The following is a 20345-nucleotide window of genomic DNA, read 5'->3' as shown; positions in this document are numbered from 1 at the left end:
GGCACATACACTCAATGACATCATGGTGAACCAGCGGGAGGATTGAGGTGACTTTCTACCCTCCTGTGTAGCTGGTGGGAAGGAGTGGAGGTCCAGATTCCTTTGGGAGTGGGACTGTGGAGCACTCTAATGAGAAAACCCTGGGGGGTTCCAGGGGAGACTCAGATTTGAGTCTGCATTCTAGTAGTGCCTTGGTCATCTCAGAGTCCTGGGTATGAAGACCCCTCTGCACCCACACTCACCTCAGGCCAGCCCTCTTCATTGATGGACTGGTGCACCTGTGTCCTCTCCAGGGAGATGGCGAACTGGAAACCATCTACCAGCTCCTCAACTATCACTTGGGTGCAGCTCTGCAGTGACAGTGCCCAGAAGTCAGGCCAGGAGGCCTCAGGGGCCTGCCTGGACTTCGCCACAGAGGGAAACCCCACCACAGTTCAGGCACAGAGGGGCATCTGCATAGTCTCCATCAGGGAAGGAATGTGAACACCTCGATGGCCTGGGATTCACATGTGGGTAGAAGAGCTTGGTCCCCAGCACTCACCTTCCTCTCCTGCAGCCAAGATCTTCAGTGTGAACATGACACACCACCAGATCTCCACCATTTAGCTACCTGCTCCTGCTCAGGGTGGTTCCTCCTCATACTACCTTCTCTAACTCCACCTCCCACATACACACACACACACACACACACAATGAGGGTCAAGGGATGTGGGGCTGTCCATTTGGGATCACAGTTGTGGCCTGACCTAGAGTGGCCTGCCCTGGGCTACGCTGTTACCTGATGGTTCCTCCTGCCAAAAGGCCACAGACATTCGAGGTGAGGGCTGAGCCAATGTCTAAAGCGACTTAATATGCTCTCATTCTTGGCTTTCCGGGGGCCAGAGCCTCGGAAAGTCACGGGACAACATGAGAACATCCTGCTGTGTCGGGTGTCTCCACTCAAATGAACTGGACAGGAGGCTGTGGTTACAGTGTGGGTGCCTGGTAACCAGAGTTCTAAGTTCTGTTGGGGGCTGTCACCAAGGAAGTGAGGTCACTTCTTCAAGGTTCTATTACTTGGCCCCTTCCTTCAATCAGACCCACCCAAAGCCCCCGCTAGGCTGTTGGCTACTCTCCCTTTTTGCCCATGTCATCTCCATCACTGTACACAGATATCCATCACCACCCTCCCCACAGCTCCTTGGGAGTGGAACCAGTGGCCAGCTTTGAGGAGACAGAGCTGAAGTCACACCTCTTTTATCCTACCAGTTCTGTGTCCTGGAAAAGCCACTGTGCCTCTCAAGATCTCCCCAGTCTCCCAACCTGCACAATGGGGATGGTGCTAAAAACAGCTTTCTAGGAACATCGTCAGGTGTATATGAGATAATACCTACAACACCTGTGGGCTGGTGTCACATGTGTCTAATGCTGGCCCTCCCATCTATGTCAGCTCCATCTGTGCAGCTTCCACAAACCCCCACTCCATACTTCTTGTCACACATCATTGGCCTGAATTTGGTCTGGTCACTCTTATCTGCAAGAAGGGTCAGGAATTTCATCTTTATTTTGTTGAATTGCCACCCAAAATAAAACTGATTCTCTGTTCTGAATATTAAGGGAGAAGGTGAACAGTGGAAACTACCCGTGCTCTCTCCCTACACTAACCTTCAAGTTGAAGGGGAGGAAATGAACTTTTCAGATGAATCGAGCATGTATTTACCTACCACAAGCTCTCTTTTCTTGTTGTTTATTCATCCACAGAGAACAAGAAGTCTTGCTTCCAAACCAGAATGTATGAGACGTCCACTGCCCTCTGTTCCCAGCAGAATGACCAGAACCAATTTGTTGGCTTTTATTTGCCTGGCCCTTGTAAGTAGATCTGAGAACATTCTTTCTATGTCCTTCATAGAGTGGGTCTGGGAGAGTCTGAGGTTGTAGAGAATTGTAGGCAAATAGCAGGCTCCTGAAAAACTAAGTCAATTTGAATCTCTGTAATTCAAAGGAGAGTGATATCAGCATCATGGTGGAAGAAGACACCTCCTGTTTTTCTACTCCTGCACTAACAATGCTTTGGCATCCATCCATAGACAAAAGTGCCTTTGTGGGAGAAGTGGGATCCAGCACCATATGCCAAGGGACCCAGAGGGAGTCTCACCCAGCCATGCATCTGGTAATAGGCAGACAGACCTCGGTCCCAGCTCTGGACCCTGCAGTGGCCCGTGAACCAGCTCAAGCTCCTTTCAGCTGCTGCACGGAAACCCCTGAAAACACTGTCTTAGATCATGACACACAGAGGAGAGGGCATTTGTGGAAGTCCAGGTTTCAAGAAGAGAAGTTCCAGCCCTCTGTTGGAGCACAAAAATATGAGTCTGGATGGGTTGAAGAGTTTGGAGGCATTGGCAGCTAGGTACTCTTAGAGAGCTTTAAAGGATGTGGATCCTGTAACTGCACTGAGCACTCCATCAAGAAGTCTCCCACGACTTGTGGGGTATGCCTCACACATGGATCTCCCCAGCTGGCCCTTAGGCACCCCCAGTGCTCTGCGTGCCTCACATACACACACCTCCACCCTAGGGGTTCTTCCTTGTGTATGCTCCCAACAGTGGTGGTTAGAGTGAATTTTGGAGAACAGCTAGTGAGCACGTGCAGAAACTTGGTCCAAATCCGCAGGCCAGAGAGAGACCACAAACTTGAGGTTTGTGGAATACAAAAGGGAGGCTGTGAGCACCCAGCCTATTACATCACAGCATCAAGAGAATGCATACAAGCTGGAGAATTCTGCCATTAATGAACAAATTAAAAATGCTGGGATTATACTTGTATAACACATTAAAATACAAATGTATTATTGAAACATATATTAAGTTTAAAAAAATGACATTTCAAATGTTGGAAAAATTAAGTTTGAGAAACCTTGTAGGTGGTCAGTAAACATCTGTCCCTCCCTCCCTCTCCAGAGCAGCCGTATGTATATGTATAGATACACACACACACACATATATATACCCCCTATAAGTTCTATATAGAGAGAGAAGCATATGTGTGTGTGTGTCCACAAACACTCATACATATATATAATGCATGTACCTATGTATATCACATACATGTATGTATACATGATAGAATACTCACATGCACATGTGTATATCTCTACAATTTCACCTTCAATAAGGTAAATTTCTGGTTTGTATTGACTCTAAATAACTCTGCATTTTAACTTGATAGGTCTGTTTTGGTTTGTTTTCCCCAAACTTTCTGGTTAGTCCTCTGGGCACTTCTCCATGGGATAACTGTTGTGTTTTTCATTCGTTGTTGTGCTTTCATTTTCTCTTTTTAATAAACATATTTGTTGAAATATAACATACAATCAGAATAGAGCACAAACCCAAGTGTAAAGATTGATAAGTTATCAAAAAGTGTACACATGTGTTAACACCACCCAGGCCAACAAACAGAACATGACCAGTTCTGTTTATAGTAGATTATACATGATATATATAATAGATAATAACCGCAGTTACCCAGATTATTATTTCTCCTTTTTCAGGAAGTAGCACACTGAATGGCAATGCTTAAAGCAAATTTGGTCATGATGTGGCCTGCTTCAAATATGAAGCTGGATTTGGAACGTTAATTTTTTTTAGGAATACATGATTTTAGTTCCAGAAAAAAAGAGGCTTGTAAATTTCCTTTCCTGTAATGACCTTGTAAGATTTTTGTAACAAAGTTAAGCTATTCTCATAAAATAAATCAAAAAGTTTTTCCCATTTTTCCTGTTCTGTGGAAGAGCTAGACTCAATGTGTATTATTTCTCTCCTGAATGTTTGGTGGAATTTGCCAGCAGCGGTGTTGGCCACAATGAAATGTGGGAATGTTTTAAACTATGGATTCAGTTTCTTCTTTAGATATGGGACTATTCAGATTTCTCATTTCTTCTTTTTTTTTTTTTTTTTTTTAAGATTTTATTTATTTTATTTTTTCCCCCCAAAGCCCCAGTGGATAGTTGTGTGTCGTAGCTGCACATCCTTCTAGTTGCTGTATGTGGGACTCGGCCTCAGGATGAACGGAGAAGTGGTGCCTCGATGTGCACCCGGGATCCGAACCCGGGCCGCCAGCATCGCAGCGCGCGCACTTAACCACCAAGCCACAGGGCCGGCCTCTCATTTCTTCTTGAGACAGTTTTGGTAACTTTCATTTTCCTGGCAATTTGTGAATTTCATCTAAATGTTCAAATGTATTGACATGTTATTTATAATAACACGTGTGTTGTCAGGGAAGGTCTGGGGTGACTCTCCTGGGGGCAGAAGTCAAGCTCAACTCATGTGTCCCCGCAGCTTCAGGCACCTGGATGCTGGAGGGAGAGCTTGTTCTCATTGCAAGACGAGAGGCTGAATGCTTTTCTTCTCGCCCTCTGCTCTCCATTCACACCAGCTCAGGAGACCTTGTTCCTGGCCAAGTTGGCGTGCAGGCAACGACCCATGTAAATTCTTCCAGGCCTGGTGGATATTTGAAATTTTTTTCTCAAATGTTCTCTTGAAACCACATGGCCACATTTGTATAATATTCTCTCTTTATTTTATATTTGAGTCAGTTTTGGTAATCACATTTTCAATTTTTAAACTGTATAAGGCTGTGTCTCTTAGACTCCTAAGTGTTTTCAGTTTTAACTCCTTCAAACTTCTCCCAGATGTTCCTGCCTTACGGTGATTCCTTCTTCATGGGAGCTCTGAAGCTCTTCCTAGCTGCCTGGTTGTTGACAGTGGCAGATACACGAGTTTCATGGGGCCGAAGTTTAGGCAGTTTGATTGCCAGCCTTCTGCTGCACCATTCTCAACCCACAGATGCCGTGCTTCTCTGCTTGTCCCAGAGCCTCCAGTTGTAATTACTCTTCCTCCGCAGGGCTATCTCCAATCTCATGTTGATATTATTGCTGTTCTCTGAAGCATTTGATGATGTGTTCAAATGAACAAGCATTTTGGATCCTGAACCAAAGAACCATTTACAAAACGCACTCTGCATGTGATCTGCTTTTCCATTCATTAAACTTTTCTCATAAACTTAATCACTTTTCTCCATGTGTGTGGAATTCACTAAGGATGTTCCAGAGCCCAGGTGATGTTACTTGATTTAGCTATAAATTCTAAGGCTTCAGGAGAGCTGTTGCCACAGATGGAATGAGTTGGCTTGGCATTCTTCCTTAATTAAGTGATTACATTGGATTTGAAGATAATTGTGGTTTGAGTCTTTTCCCTAAGGAGCCCCATCCGTCTCAGCAGGTTTCAGTACAAGAACTATAAGTATGTTGTGGCCTTGGTTTTTGCCATTGAGGAAATCAACAGAAACCACCATTTTTTACCCAACATATCTCTGGGAGTTGATCTCTATAATGTCCTGCACTATGAACAGAGGACACTGGAGACTTCACTCACTTGGCTCTCAGGGCTGGGCAACGACATCCCAAATTACACCTGTAGGAGAGAGAGCAAGTCTCTAGCAGCCCTTACTGGAACAACATGTGCAATTTCTGTCCAGATTGGAACACTGCTGGAACTGTACAAATTTCCACAGGTAAGGCTGTGTGGGATGGGGAGACATGAAACCATGTCTACTTTGATGCCATTCTCAGGTGCCTGAAAAGGAAGAAAGGAGGAGACTGTGTTTATGCATCTCTTACAGGATGTAATCTCCAAGGACGAGTGTATAGAGTCTTAGTGAGGTATGCACATTTCCTTTATTTGGTATCCCTAAACTCTATGATTTCATCCATGTCCATTGATAACAAGGTTCCAGGGACCATCTGCTCTTGGCTAGATTGGGTCCCAAGACTGAGTCAACAAGCCATTTGCATGAACAACCTCTGCAGTGATGCAAATGAACTGCATCAGAGGAGGCGATGTCAGGTGTAAGGTGAAGGTGACAGACAGGGCCCATGCCTCTCAGGGCTCAGACAAGAACAATCCAGCATCAATGCCTCCAAAGTGCAAGATAGGGAGGGACAGACTCACACGCTCAGGGCCCAGGGCAGCCACAGAACATTCTGTGTGTGACCCATGCATGGCTGCACACCAATCATGAGTGCAGAAACACCACAAACCCATGAGTCCCTGCCTGGGGAATCAATAGTCATGCTGAATTTATAAGATTCCAAATCAGTAACTCAAGATCAATGCAGAAATCAAGTTGCATTTTGATTTTATAAAAATTGACCTCCTTTCCTTTTCTGCAGTTCTTTTAACCATGTTAATTCCGGGATCAATATGTTGTGATGATCCACTTCTGCACCCTCAACATTGGTTTCCTCCATTATTAATGCTGTTGTGAGAAATTCCTCCCTTTCCTCACCCTAAAGCAGAGGATACTAGCTGGAAGGAGCCCCTGTATTCCCCATCACCCCAAACATCTATGACTAAGACAAAGGTCACACTTACACACCTCTATGGCCCTGGAGCAAAGGGGATTTTAGGGCAGTGAAACCATAGTTCTATATGGTTCTGTAATGGCGGATACATATTACTATGCATTTGTCAAAACCTGTAGAATGTACAACACAAAGAGTGACCCTAATTCCAACTACGGACTTTCATTTATTATAAGGTATCTGGACTGGTTCAGGAATTATAACAAATGTACCACACTAAAGTTAATAATTTGTAGTTAATAATGTTACAGTAATAATGTTATATAAGTTATATAGATTACTAATGAGATGTTAATAATAGGGAAACTATGTTGGGGGGGATTAGGGTATATATAGGAACTCTCTATAATTTCCACTTAATTTTTCTGTAAACCTAAAACGATAAACCTATAACTGTAAAACGTTATAAGAAATAAAATCTATTTTTTAAACCATATTTTCCTATCTGGTAGACTCTAGCTGCATGTCACCATTGAGCATTTAAAATGGGGCTAGTCCAAATTGAGATGTGCTGTAAGTGTAAAATACACAATGGGTTTCAAAGCTTTTATATAAAAATATGAATGTATAATACCTCAATGATAATTATATATTAACTACATGTTGAGATGATAATTCTTTGGAGATGTTGGGTTAAATAAAATATATTAAGATAAAAAAATGAAAGGCTTACATGGCTACTGACTTGGGAATTGCAAGATGCACAACTACACACACACACAAGACTCTGGCTGAGGCAGAGTCTTCTAGGTTTTGCAACCACCTCATAAACTTATGGCCTCCCACACTCAAACCCACCTCTCCTGACTTGGAGCAAGGCTATTGCTATGGGTTGAATTGTGTCTCCCAAAAGATATGTTGATGTTCTAATCCCTGGAAGCTATGAATGTGACCTTATTTGGAAAGAGGGTGTTTGCAGATGTGATCAAGTTAAGATGAGGTCATTAGTGTGGACTCTAATCCAATATGACTGGTTGGAGAGGAAACAGCATTTCATGACAGAGGAAGAGATTGGACTGTTGCAGCTGCAGCCAATGAACACGGATGATTAGCGGCCACCACCGCAAGCTGGGGGAGTCAAGGAAGGGCCTGCTGATACATTGATATCAGATTTCTAGGCCTCAGAACTGGGAGAGATTGAATTTCTTTTGTTTTAAGTCACCCACTTTGTGCTATTTTGTTACAGCAGCCCTGGAAAGTCATACAAGTATAAATGGCAGAGCTCATGTCACACAGGAAACATAAAACAGAGGCAGAAAAAGGGGGATTTATTCTCTTCCTTCCAGGTTGGAGTGGTTTCCAGAAAAACTGGTTGCTGCAGCAGAGGTCCCTGGTGTCACTGTGGTTTTTCTGGGGCCACAGGAGCTGGTGAAGATGTTGGGCTGTTTGAGGAGACAGAGATAGTGGTATGCGGAGCTCTAAATATTATGCTGGAAATTTTGGAGATATTTGTGATTCAAGAGTCCTTAACTGGGGAAAAGGCCGTCACAAGGTGATTGGAATCAGGTCCGACTTGCCCTTCCCCACTGTTGTCTGAGAAAAATGGGACCTTGTCTAATTCATGATGAACCAAAGAAGAACTTCCATGTAAGCTGATTTATAATATTGAAAATTTACCAAACTCTTAAGTGTCTGTTGATAGGATGCTGGTTAAAGCTATTAAAATAAATTCAAATTAAGTACTCTAGACATTAAAAATCAAATCGGAGTCTATTTTTTGAGCAAAAACTAAGTTTAGCTATTATAGGATACCAACGTTGTGAAATGAAATTTTTATGTTTATCTGCATAAGAGGAAAATTGGCTGGAAGACAAAGCACCAAAATATTCATAGGGAATATCTTTGAAAGCTGAACTTACAGTTGACTCAGTTTTCTTTTTTTTTTCTCTTTGCTTACCTGATTTTCTGCTAAAATGATCATGCAATTTTGGTAATAAGGAAAATTGTGTATTGTTTTACATGACTAGATCATCATCGCTGAAGATTCTATGAAACAGGTGGGAGAAATAAGGGATCAGGTGTGTCTCTGACTTTTGTCAGGAAACAGCGCTCAAATCTCTGGCTACAAGAGGAGTGCTGCTTTTCTGGGGTAAGGGCTTAAACAGCTTATTCCCTCTCCAAGGAGAAAATGATCTAACGTGCAGTTCAAGCCTGCAGATAAACTGCTGAACCTAAAAGACAGTTGTCTTCAGATCACTGTTATCATCTCATCTTTTAGTCTGCTAAGCTGCAGCATCGCCTTATCCATCCTGTGTCATCCATGCGCCCCTGTTGTTGATGGTGGTGGTGGTTGTGTGTGTGTGTATGTGTCTGTGTCGAGGTAAAGGTGAGGGGAGGGAAAAGGTCAAGGAAATAATAATGGCAAAGATGGTATCATAAAATTGAGACTTCACAAGTACTAGCCACCAGACTTAATCTTACATGCACCTTAAAATCCTGTGTCGTTAAAATGTGACATTGGTGACAATCCCAACTAAATAAGAATACACCTCTAATTGTTGACTCTGTTTCACTCTTGAGTTTCTGTCCAACTTTTGTGTTTTGCTTTTTTTTTGGCAATACTTTATTTTCTAAAAAACGAAACTCCTAGGAAACAGTCCCTTAATAAACATCGAATCTGATTCCCAAGGGCCAATTATCCACTCTTATAATGGTCTCTCCACGATCAAAAATGTGAAAGGCCATTGGCTAGAGTGGAAATCTTGGAGTTATGCCAGTGGCACACTGTATTTCCCTAATTGAACTTCTGCACCTGGTTTGGCGGAAACTAAGAGACAGTACTGAACTCTGCAATGTGCAGGATGCCAAAAAAGGTCAGCCCCAGGCCGACTCCAAGACCCAGAATGCATTTGTGGATGCCAGCTATTAACCTAAATTATCTTTGTTCTCTCTCAGGACTCTACTGCTTTCTTGCTTTCATTGAGATTCAAAAGTGTTCAACCCAAGGTTTGTGGATGGTGAAGGAAGTGGTTAGGACCTCTTGCATTTCTACAGCACTGGATTTTCAACACAGTCCCTGTGTGTGATTTTATATTATCCTACAACCATTTGGAGGTAAGAAAGACAAACCTTGTCCTCAACCTGTTTCCGATGGAGAAAGTGTGGCATAGAGATGGTAAGTGAGCTTCTTAAGTAATGAAGAGAATATCATACAGAGAATGGAGGCCAATGTTATTTGATCTACAGGTAGACAATCGTGAGTTTGAACCTCTGCTCCCATAGATACCAAGAGATGACCTGGGGAGAACATAGAACCTCTCTAGGTTGCTTCTTCCTCAACTTGAAATGTGAATGATAATATTTACATGCTATGGCTATTTTGAGGAAATGCAATAAAATAAATAGAACATCTGAATGACATTTTGTGGGATGCCTTATGTGTGATAAATGCTTAGTAGTGATAGGCATTATTTTAATCAAAGCTTCCTTTAACTAGATTCTTCATGGCAAAATGAGATAAGGCAGATTGCTTCACTCCTTTATTAATAAATAACTTTATTACAAAATAATGCAAAATGGCATTTTGTCCATTGTTTCCATTATGTAAAAATCATGAACCTTCAAATGCTTCTGATACTCACTCTTTGTAACCAGAAGAGAGGAATCTCACTGTTTCCTCACTTCCTGCGGCCATAGAGGGGCAGCTACAATAGGTAACATTTTTGCAATATTTTGCAGAATATATATGGCTCTTTTGTCTACTTGAATATACTTCTTTTTTTCCCTAAAAATAACACCTTAATCAAATGAGCATGTATAGGTTTTCATTGGAAAGTAAATCTACAATATTTGCATTTGAGTATTCCATTACTCGCTAAAATGGAAGCTGATTTAGATTCAGAAAGGATATGGATTTATAGCTGTTAAGGAAGATAAGAGGGTGCAAAATATTTGTACATGATTTGAAAATTACATGGAATCTAAAGACCAGAATTATCCATCAGTAGTTTCTCCTGGGGAAACCTAAAATGAGACCCCATTACAACTGCTGTTGTGTGTCCACAATCATGCGCGTGCACATTGACACATGGTGCTGTAATAGCCTCCATGAAGGTTTTTCCCTAGTATGCCAGACTCTATCCGTCCTGCAATCTACCAGCTGGGAGACCAGGGGCAAGTGACTTCCCTTCTTTGAACCTCATTTTCCTGGTCACTAAAATGGCTTTAAGAGTTACTGTATGAAGAGGCCTGCTTCAATGTTTAAGTAAGATAACTCCAGTAAACTGCCTATTTCAGTACTCGCCAGAATAAGTGCACAATAACTATTGTTCCTATTTCCTCCGACTCAAACACTGATGATAATGTTGGAAATAAGATGACTTCTCTATTGCACACCAGCAATGAAGAACACTTCTTCAGAGGCCTGCAGAAGCAATGCATTAGTGAGTTCAGGACTCAGGGCTTACATAGGGGCTCAATGGATTCAGATCATTTCATCCTTTCCCCAGGTGGTTGGTCAAAGTGAAATGTCAGAAATCATACAAAATGGTATTCAAAGTGGTGTTTCTTGTTCAGTTGAAGATGGTATGTCTTTTATTTCTTTTCAAAAATACTATTTGGAAGAAAAAGTGAAAATGAGGTGAATTTTCATGTCTTTCTCAGTAATAAAGTCCAAGGACAAAATGTATAGGTGTGAAGAGGGAGGAAAAAAGGAAGAAGACCAGAAAAATAAAAAGGAAAATAAAAGGAAGAGAAAAGAATTAAAAGATATTATATGGAGTGATTTTATTCAAATGAGTACATAATCTCCCAGGTGAACAATTTAGATGCATGTTTTGGCACACATTTTTAAAAATTTTTATTTACTTTATCATATGTTAGAGGATGAATCTCTTTCTTTATAATTTTATCTCATTTGGATTAAATACAAAAGTTTCAATATCACAACTAATGAAATTAAAAGTAATTTAAAAATTAAATCTTATACAAATAAATCTTCCCCCTGAATCATAGCCATCTGCTTCCAGACATCATGGAGAAAGGGTGTGAGATAGGACAATGGATAAGAAGATATGAAAGGGACTTGGATCTTGGGAAAAGGAGAGGAGATGGAGGGGATTAGAGAGAAAGCTTCATGAGGAGAGAGAAAATGAGTAATAGGTTTGGTGAGGTGATAAAGAAGGAAGAACTAGAAATAGAACTGGTGTTGAAAACAATCTGAGGTTTAAGAATTCCAATATGAACCTGGAAATTTTGGCTGATGGAAAACCATGGCTTTAAATAGTGACAGGGTGACTCATGACACCTCACTGAGTTGATGTAAAAGAATGAAATAAAGGTCAAGAAATTCTAAATCAAGTCTTATTAAAAATTCTTAGGGTTTTCATCAGAGAACTCTTTTATTCTAGAAGCAGCTGAGATGCAGAGGTTCTCAAGCCTGAGCAACATCGTCATCCCCTGGGGAGCTTGTTCAAAATGATTCCTAGCCCAGGACCCAGACTTAGATTCAGTAGGGCTGAGGTGGAGCCAGGAAATTTGCATTTTTAACAAGCTCCCGGATGATGCTGATGCTGCTGGTCCAGAGACCACACCTTGAGTAGGACAGTTCAAGAGGATTGCTCCAATGTTTTCCAAAAGAGTTTGAGTCCCTGCTGAAAGAAAATTTTTTTTTCTAATAACATAAGCTGGCATCACCAATCATGTTCATTGATCATCCATTGAACAAATGTTTACAAAGTGAGTACCACTTGCCGAGTGTCACACTCAGCACATAAAAGGATTCAAGTAACCAAGACTCAAGTTGACTTGAGGCAGCCCAGGGTCTAAACAGAGTTTCTATCCTCTCCTCCACTCTAACGGTTGTTGTGATTGTGAAAATGTCTCCACTACTTGTCCCCCAAATGCAACGTGCAATAACATCACAAAGGGTTATGAATCTACCACTGACACAGGATTTATATCATGTCCTGGAAGGGAGAATTTTACAAATGGCACAGAAGATTGCAACGGTAAGTCCAAATAGAGTAACAGCCTAGTTGCTGTTGCAAAATTGAACCAGTTCCTTAGAATATGACGTGAAATTCTAGAGAAAACCTACCGAAGTGAGCAAAGATGCCAGGAAGAAAACAGGTCATAGAACCGAAATGTGACACCAGGCCTACAATTGATTTTTCTCTTTTATTGGTTGCTTTAAAAAAATAACAGTGAATGTTGAAAGTAGTCCACACCTTAGAGTCTTAACTCATTCTGCAATAACAGCCTAATAGACCAGGGTTTTCAATCAAAGCCCAAGGCCATCCATAGTTGGAAACTTTACTAAGCAGATAGAGAAGCCTGTGCACATTATCAAATTAAAACCCAGGAAACAAATGGGAATCGTAACAGCATAACAGTTGACTTTTCCCATTTATCCAGTCCCTGTCCTAGATGTGGACATTGTATGAACAGGTTAGTCTTCTATTCCCATTTTGATTATCTCTATGATACTGGAGAATTATTGCCTCTGTGCACAGCAGGCTGTTACTGCTAAGAATTCTCCCAAAGAACATACACTCAGATACTTTTTAAGCTCTTAATATCTTAGGAAAATCTCTTATCTCTTCAGTCCAGCTGTCCTTATCAGTGGCTCCCAAAACTGTATGCTGAATGAAATCACCCAGCGTTTTTCTGAAAACATCAGATTCTGAGTCCCAACTTCTCTGAAATTCGTTTTACTGGGTCTGAGATTTACTTTGGGATTTATATTTTCAACAGTTATCTCTAAATATTTCTGATGCTGTCAGTCCACAGAAACGTCTTGGGCACCACTGCCAATGGATAGGTGGAGCGTATACATTCAGCTGGTTTGATTATGAACTGTTTGCTCCATTCCACAGATGAGGATGAATGCCACTGACTGACCACCCCAAAATTATTGGACCTATCCAATTGGAAGCTACCTTCGTACCCCTCAACCTGGTTTGGCTCCAAGTAAGGGAAAGTCAAACTTCACACATGAAGAGGAAGAACGCACGGGTAAGTATTGATAAAGCCCAGTGCCTGCGGACCACCAGGAATGCATATGACGTCCAAAGTGTTAGGTTTATTAATGTGCTGCAGCAAAGTGCACCTCCCATTGGGAAGCTTCGGTGTCTCAGTAAGAAGATGCTAGAACGGGCTTATTGAAGGGTCTGGCCTTATGCCAGGTGGCTTTGAGGAAAGCTAAGGAAGCAAGGGTTTCTTCTGTAAATGGTCCTGTCAGGAAATGAGTGCAAGTTGATAACTGGATATTTTCACTTTCAGGTAGGAGAAGAGACTAATGAAGTTGGGTAAGAGTTGTCTTTGCTTCAGAAGCAGAAGCATCCGTGTCAGCCAGGAGAGTGGAATGTTTGGGAATTTGTCAGGAATGCAAATTTTCAGGCCCCAGCCAGACCTACTGAATTGAAATCTGTGGGGATGGGACCCAGCAGCATGTTTGAACAAGCCCTCCAGGCGGTGCTGATGCACACCAGAGTTTGAGAACCACTGCCTTAGCCCAACCTACAACAGTAGTCAAAAAAGGTGGCAGGGGACACGCCATAAAAATCATGTCAAGAATTATTGTCCACCAATGCTGGTGGTAGGTTACACTGTTTTATATAATAAAACAGGGACCGTGGCTAGTATAGGGAATAGTCTATAGAGATGGTATAAGGAGTTTGAGAGAAATATTCAGGAACATTTGAAGGTAAACATTCTTCATTAATGCTACTCTGTTTCCCTGGGTCTCCAAAACATTTTTTTTTTTTTTTTAGAAAACTTGATCCTGTCTCACGTTTAGATACTTGATGTTACAGGAATGTGAGAAGAAAAATGGGGAGACGTTTTTTCGTCTTGTAAGGTCAAATAGTTCCTGACCTTGAGGAAGTAACTCTCTCCAGCTTCTCTTCTATTTTTCATTCTTAGAAATCAACCCTAATTCTTCTCAACTTGGCAAAAATAAATTTTCCAGAGACTGTGAAGTCCAGGTGAGTTTCATACCATCATCATCTTGTGGACTGGGCATGAGAAGGGGCAGACATAGAATATACTTAAGACTCTCGCAACATTTTTCAGTATGTTGTGTGGTAGATATTTTTCCAAATACGAAGCTAAATGTACCAGCTCTATTTATTCGTTAGATACCTGCTAATTTAAAATGCTACTTTTCAAAATGCAATGTGATAACTAAAACATGGTGAGGTGTGTATAGAAATTCTGTGTACTATTTTGCAATTTTTTTGTGAATTGGGTGGGGAAGTGACCGTTAGCCCTATTGCAGCCCTGGAGCTGGGCATCCCACACACATGAATTTAGTTCTTACACTCTCTGCTCTCTTCGTTTCACCTATTTTCTTATTTCCCTAACAGGAACAACATTTTTAATTAATGCAGCTTTATATCTTTTAATAACTCATAGGTCATGGCATTAAAAAATTTCCTTTTTTTCTGAATCTCAGTTGGCATGCCTTTCTTTAATACTAAATGTGTTGAATGTCAGAAAATATCCCTCAAGTGGTCAATTCAGATACTAAATCTCTTATAACCGATTTTGATTTTTACATATTGACTTGTCCTGAGAAAACTACTGGCAAATTGTACTAACCATCTATAAATGCATAATTAGCTTTAAGTCAACATCATGGTCACATGAACTATCAGCCACTCAAAGTCTTGTCTGCCCAAGTTAAATACACATATTTCTATGAAGCCCAGATCTCTGTGGTATAAAGAAAATGTCCACATCGCCATTCTAGTGTGTGTTTTACTAGCTGACTTTCACAAATTATCAGAATAACAATAAATGGATTTGCTCTGACTTAGTGAGGCTCTCAAATAGGTGTGGAAATGGGAATGAAACACTCTCTTTAAAGGTTTGAAATCCTTTCTAATATTTTAATATCTTTTCATGCTTGGTGATTCTCAAACTTGACCATACATTAGAAACACTTGGAAGGCTGTACAAAATGTACTTATACCTGGGTCTCTGATGAATCAGAATCTCTGAGGTTAGAGCCCTATTGTCTATATAGTTTAACTTGTCAAATGATTCTAATATACAAGGGTGGATGAGAACCATCACAAATGGCTCCCAGCATTTCCTCTCAATCATCTGGCTAGCAGGCCAGATCACTGGAATCCTAGTTCATTTTCGAAGGAAAAGGGAGCACATACAGAATAAGTATCCAAATCACTAGGAGAACGGGAGGTTCGGAGAGATTTTAATAGTTAAAACTATTTCCAAAAGAGGGCCTGTGAGTCTGCACTGAGGATACTATGCTTCTCTCTCCTTCCACCCACCCCCTAAAAGTTCCTCCATCTAGAAGCCCACAGACTTATATGTATTTGGCTTAATTCAGTAGGTAAACAGGTGAAAACAGATGTTCTTTTCTGGCCCAATACATGAAGTCACTGATATTTCACCACATTCTTTTACCATATTGATTAACTCCATTCATTTTACTATTTTTTAATATAGTTGTTGTTTTACTCAATTGGTTAACAATGAATATTTACGGTAAGAGAATAGCAGACAGCAGAACAGGGAGACCGTGAACAAGAAAAGCAACACATACATGAAAAATAATGACAGAAAGGACAGAATGTGGGACAGGAAGGCAGAGCTGTATTCATCCATAGTTTTTCGAGAAGCGACCCGATAACAGGAGAACAGTTACTTCCTACTAGGTTTGAACAATTGCGTTGATTTCCCAAGCATTCTGTTGCAATGCACCTATCATCTCGATATGTAGGAAGACAAGCATCCCCAAGGAAGGTGTTTCTTTAGTTCCAAATCTCTAGAGAAAGGTCTTGGGCACAGAATATTCAATTTCAGGCATCTCTTTCCATTTTCCTTAGTGACATTTTCTATATTTTATGGCAGGGGATAGCTAATTCTTTTGATCTCCTCGCAAACGTTACTGCCTATGGAACTGCCGGAAACAAAGAAGAAACGGCTGTGGTGCTAACTCTGCGTCTTCAGCATGTTCAATCAGCAGCATACGGTGCAGCTCAGAAACAAACCACAGAGCGGAAACGGAGGGTAGAGACACAGTTTATGGGTAAGCCCACACCAGTCACTCTTCCTCACAAGGCATCTGCTTGGATGAATGTGTTTCAAAATGGGTTGTCTCTGCAAAAAAAATTCATGGACCACAATGAAAATAAGACCCTTTCAGAACCTACACAGGCCAGGAGTCATGAAGTTTCCACAGAGTGTTATTGAATAAAGTAACTTGTGTCCTAGAATAATGAAATCATGGGTGGAAAGATTGCGACTGGTCACTCTCAGTCTAACCACATATTTAACATTCTTTTTGGGTATTTTCCAGGTTTGTATTTCAATGGGCACTTGTCCTTCAGCTGCTAAGCTGGAGGACTTATAACTTATCTAGTGCATGGTTTCTTGACTTTGGCAATATTGATATTTGGGGCTGGTTCATTCATTGTTGTGGGGACTGCCTTGTCTATTATAAAATGATTAGCAGCAAACCTGGTAGCCAGATGCCAGAACCTCACCCTGACATCATGACAAACCAAAATATCACCAGATATTACCAAATGTCCCCTGGCGGGTACAAATCACCCCTGGTTCAGAACCACTGATGTGGAGAAATAAGATGTAAGTACATGAAATAGTAACCATACATGGCAGACATAATCAGTGTAAAATGACTATATTTCCCAGAGATTGGAAATCTTACTTTCAGGCAGGGTTGCCAAAGAAACGCTTCAAAGAGGTAAGCATCAAGGATGTGGTCAAGAAGGGAGATGAGAAGGAAATACCATAAAAAATAAACTGACCCATCATGCAGTGATTGATGGAAGGATATCTGCATAAATAAGTGATGAAAGCAATATAGCAAAATGTTATCAATTGTAGAATGTGGGTGGTGGGTATTTGGGTGTTTAGTGTGCAATCTGCTTGACCATTTGTGATAAATTGTTGGGAACATATTTTTTTAAATAAGGCAAAATACCAGTGAAAGAAAGCCAATTGTAAAAGTTACTGCCCTCAAGGCATGATGACATGTGACTGTAAGATAAGTGCACAAATAACAACTCCTTGACTGCAAGTCTAAAGCATTCTAGAACTAGGACTATACCACTGTACCATATTTCCAAGGTGAAGCACATAGTTCAAGAGCTTTCACCAACTTTAACCAATTTGATCCTCATGACAGTCCTGTAGAGTGAGCAAGGAAGGTGCTGCATTTTATGGATGAGGGAATGGATTCAAAGAGGTTGAGATTTAATCACTATGTGATATAGGAATAAAAAGGCAAATTATGATTATTAATAATTCAATCCATTTTATTGCAAAGTAGTTTTCTGTTATATGACCATACCACAGTTTATCTCTTCTATTGATGGACGCCTGAGCTGTTTTCAATTTTGGCACTATTGTGAATGAAACTCCTACAAGCATTCTTGTACAAGGCTTTTTGTGGACCTAAATTTTTGTTGCTCTTGGATGTATACCTAGGAGTGGAATTGCTGGGTTTCAGTTAAGAAACTGCCTAACAGTTTTTTAAAGTGATTGTACCATTTTACACACCAAAATATGAGAGTTCCAGTTGTTTCTCATCTTCACCAACACTTGGTGTTGTCGGTCTTTTTCATTTTAACCATCCTAATGGGTGTGTGGAAGTATCTCATGGGGTTAATTTGCATTTTACTGATGACTTATGATGTTGAGAACTTTTCCATGTGTTCACTGGCCATTTCTTCTTTGTTCACTGTCTACTCAAGTTTTTTGTCCTTTTAAAAAAGTTGGATTGTCTGTTTATTATTGAGTTGTAGAAGTTCTTTATATATTCTTGACACAAGTCTTTTGTCAGATACATGTGTTGAGAATATTTTCCCCAATCTGTAGCTTGCCTATTCATTTTCTTGATGAGTAAGTGTTGAATCCTGGATCCTAGGAAAGAGCTTGCAAATGGATCAACTCTCCCTTATTCAACTTATGTTCCAGTCCTCTTGATCAAGCACCCTAGACTCCAGTCTCACACACGCTCTCCTGACTTATGCTGGTCCATGCTGGGTAGGTTTTGTAGCTCCCTGGGGCATAGTCCCTTTGCTCCCTTGTCAGCCTCAATGTGTCAGCAGCTGGGTTATGTTGTGACTTAATCCTAATTTTGAGATTAAATCACAGTTGTAGGGATTAAAGTCCTGGTGGCCAGGAAGGGCAGATCCTGAATATCCACACCCCACTGAGATGGAGGTGGGTGAACATTGTCTTGTGGGGAAGCAGCCTCTGCATCATCTCCAAGCAAGTGGGAGACAGGAGGTTAGTGCATAATGGAAAGGAGTGGGCTACCTTTGGAGGCTCAGAGGGTTCAGGGGAATCTGGGGATTCAGGATCTTCAGGGACATCAATCTAGATAACTCCATCCATCTTTTTCCCAACCGGGCCCTGACCTTGGTACAGCAGACCTACCTTTGTTGGGAATTTATCCTTCTTTGGAGTTTGGCTGTTCTGACTATTGAGTCTTGGGCCTGGTCCCCAGTTTCTCTGCCTTCCCACAGAGGAGATGAGAGCCTGTTTGTATACTGCCAAGGTGGCTATGGTGGTTTTAAGATATGTCCACAAATTCTTTGATATTCTTCCCTTCAAAACGTGGAGCCTAGTTCCCCTCTCCTTGAGTGTGGGCAAAACTTGACTACTCACTCCTAACAAATAGAAGAAAGTGAAAGTGATGTTGTACATTTCAGAAACTGGGTCAGAAAAGGCACTGAGGTGTCTTCCTTGCTCTCTCTTGGATTTCTTGCTCAGGAGGAAGTCAGCTGACATGTCATGAGGAAACTCAGGCAACAGATGGAGAAATCCTTGAGGTGAAGAACCGAGGCCTCGTGCCAACAGCCACATGAGTGATTTTAGAAGCAGATCCTGCAGCCTCAATCAAGTCTTCAGATGACTGTAGCCTCAGCTGATATCTTTTATTGTTGCTGTGGTGTGTGTTGATTGTGGAGTGTTGGTTAGAAGTAAGCTTGTTTTACTAATAGAGGCAATTCTCACTTTAAAGAACATTTTTTTGATGCACAGATAAAAGGAGGGCATGTTGGGAGAATAAAAAAATAGTAGATTAAAGATAGACTTTGAAATACTGGACACCAGAGATGTTCTAGAATGATAAACTCAAAGATGATGGTACATTGTACAATAAAACAGGGGTCAGCAAACCATGGCCTTTGGGTTGACAACCTGTTTTTTTTAAAATAAACTCCAGATGTTACAACGTTATTACAGGGGTAGAGTTTTTATTTTATAACTTTTTTGAGATATATGTCACATACCATACGATTCACCCACTTAAAGTACACAGTGCAGTAGTTTTTAGTATATTTACAGTTTTATAACCATCACTACAGTCTAATTTTAGAACATTTTCAACACCGCAAAATGAAACCCCGAGCACATTAGCATCTCTCCCCATTCCTGCTCCATCACTTGACCCAGCCCCAAGCAACCACTGTTCCGTCTCTAAGGATTTACTATTCTAGACCTCTGCTCATTGAGTTCTGCAGATCTTCCAAGTGTTGACACATTATACGAAAACAAAACAAAACAAAATACCATACAGTGCTTAACACTACCCCCGACCTATCAGAAAAGTCTCACATAGTGGAAAGCTGTCAAGCTCTTTGTATCAAGTGTAAGTTTTCCATAATTTTGGCTGAGAGCTTGAATTTTGTCGTTGTCAACAAATACTGTCAGTTGTTTTCCTTGAAGTGATAGGCTCTTGGAGGTAATTTTTGAGAAAATGTGTGCCAAATACCCAAAACTGAATAACCTCAGTTTGTCAGTTGTTCTTTCAAGTAAAAATGACGTTCTATCAAGAGTGGCTAGGTCAGCTCAGATTGTCACACAAGTGCTTCTCCTCAAGACAGCCATTGTCCTTCAGTGCGTAACAGAAGTGCTTCCCGCCTACTTCCCATTTCATCACATACTACGTATTATATCAAAATATTAAAAAGAGGTATATTCAAGGTCAAGATTTAATAAAGTTAAT

General features: G+C 40.9%; 1 long non-coding RNA gene across 3 annotated transcripts; it reads left to right on the top strand.

Annotated features, from left to right (window-relative positions):
- The first annotated feature begins 9 nt into the window (after window positions 1–9).
- LOC147911207 (uncharacterized) lies at window positions 10–19873 on the top strand. 3 transcript variants are annotated; one of them, XR_015551410.1, is made up of 10 exons: window positions 10–509; window positions 1741–1848; window positions 5606–5695; window positions 8365–8486; window positions 9293–9343; window positions 13213–13351; window positions 14110–14322; window positions 16217–16394; window positions 18258–18376; window positions 19109–19873. It is a non-coding gene; the product is annotated as an uncharacterized LOC147911207 (long non-coding RNA). The 3 variants fall into 3 exon arrangements; XR_015551409.1 differs by lacking the exon at window positions 10–509 and having other exon boundaries at window positions 1715–1848; XR_015551408.1 differs by lacking the exons at window positions 10–509; window positions 1741–1848; window positions 5606–5695 and adding an exon at window positions 7712–7984.
- Window positions 19874–20345: the final 472 nt, after the last annotated feature.

Source organism: Ceratotherium simum, unplaced genomic scaffold (genome assembly GCF_057802395.1).
Source record: "Ceratotherium simum simum isolate JZ-2026a unplaced genomic scaffold, ASM5780239v1 HiC_scaffold_47, whole genome shotgun sequence".
NCBI classification, from domain to species: domain Eukaryota; kingdom Metazoa; phylum Chordata; class Mammalia; order Perissodactyla; family Rhinocerotidae; genus Ceratotherium; species Ceratotherium simum.
The sequence above is the reverse complement of the archived record's forward strand: the minus strand, read 5'-3'. Positions and strand labels throughout refer to the sequence as shown.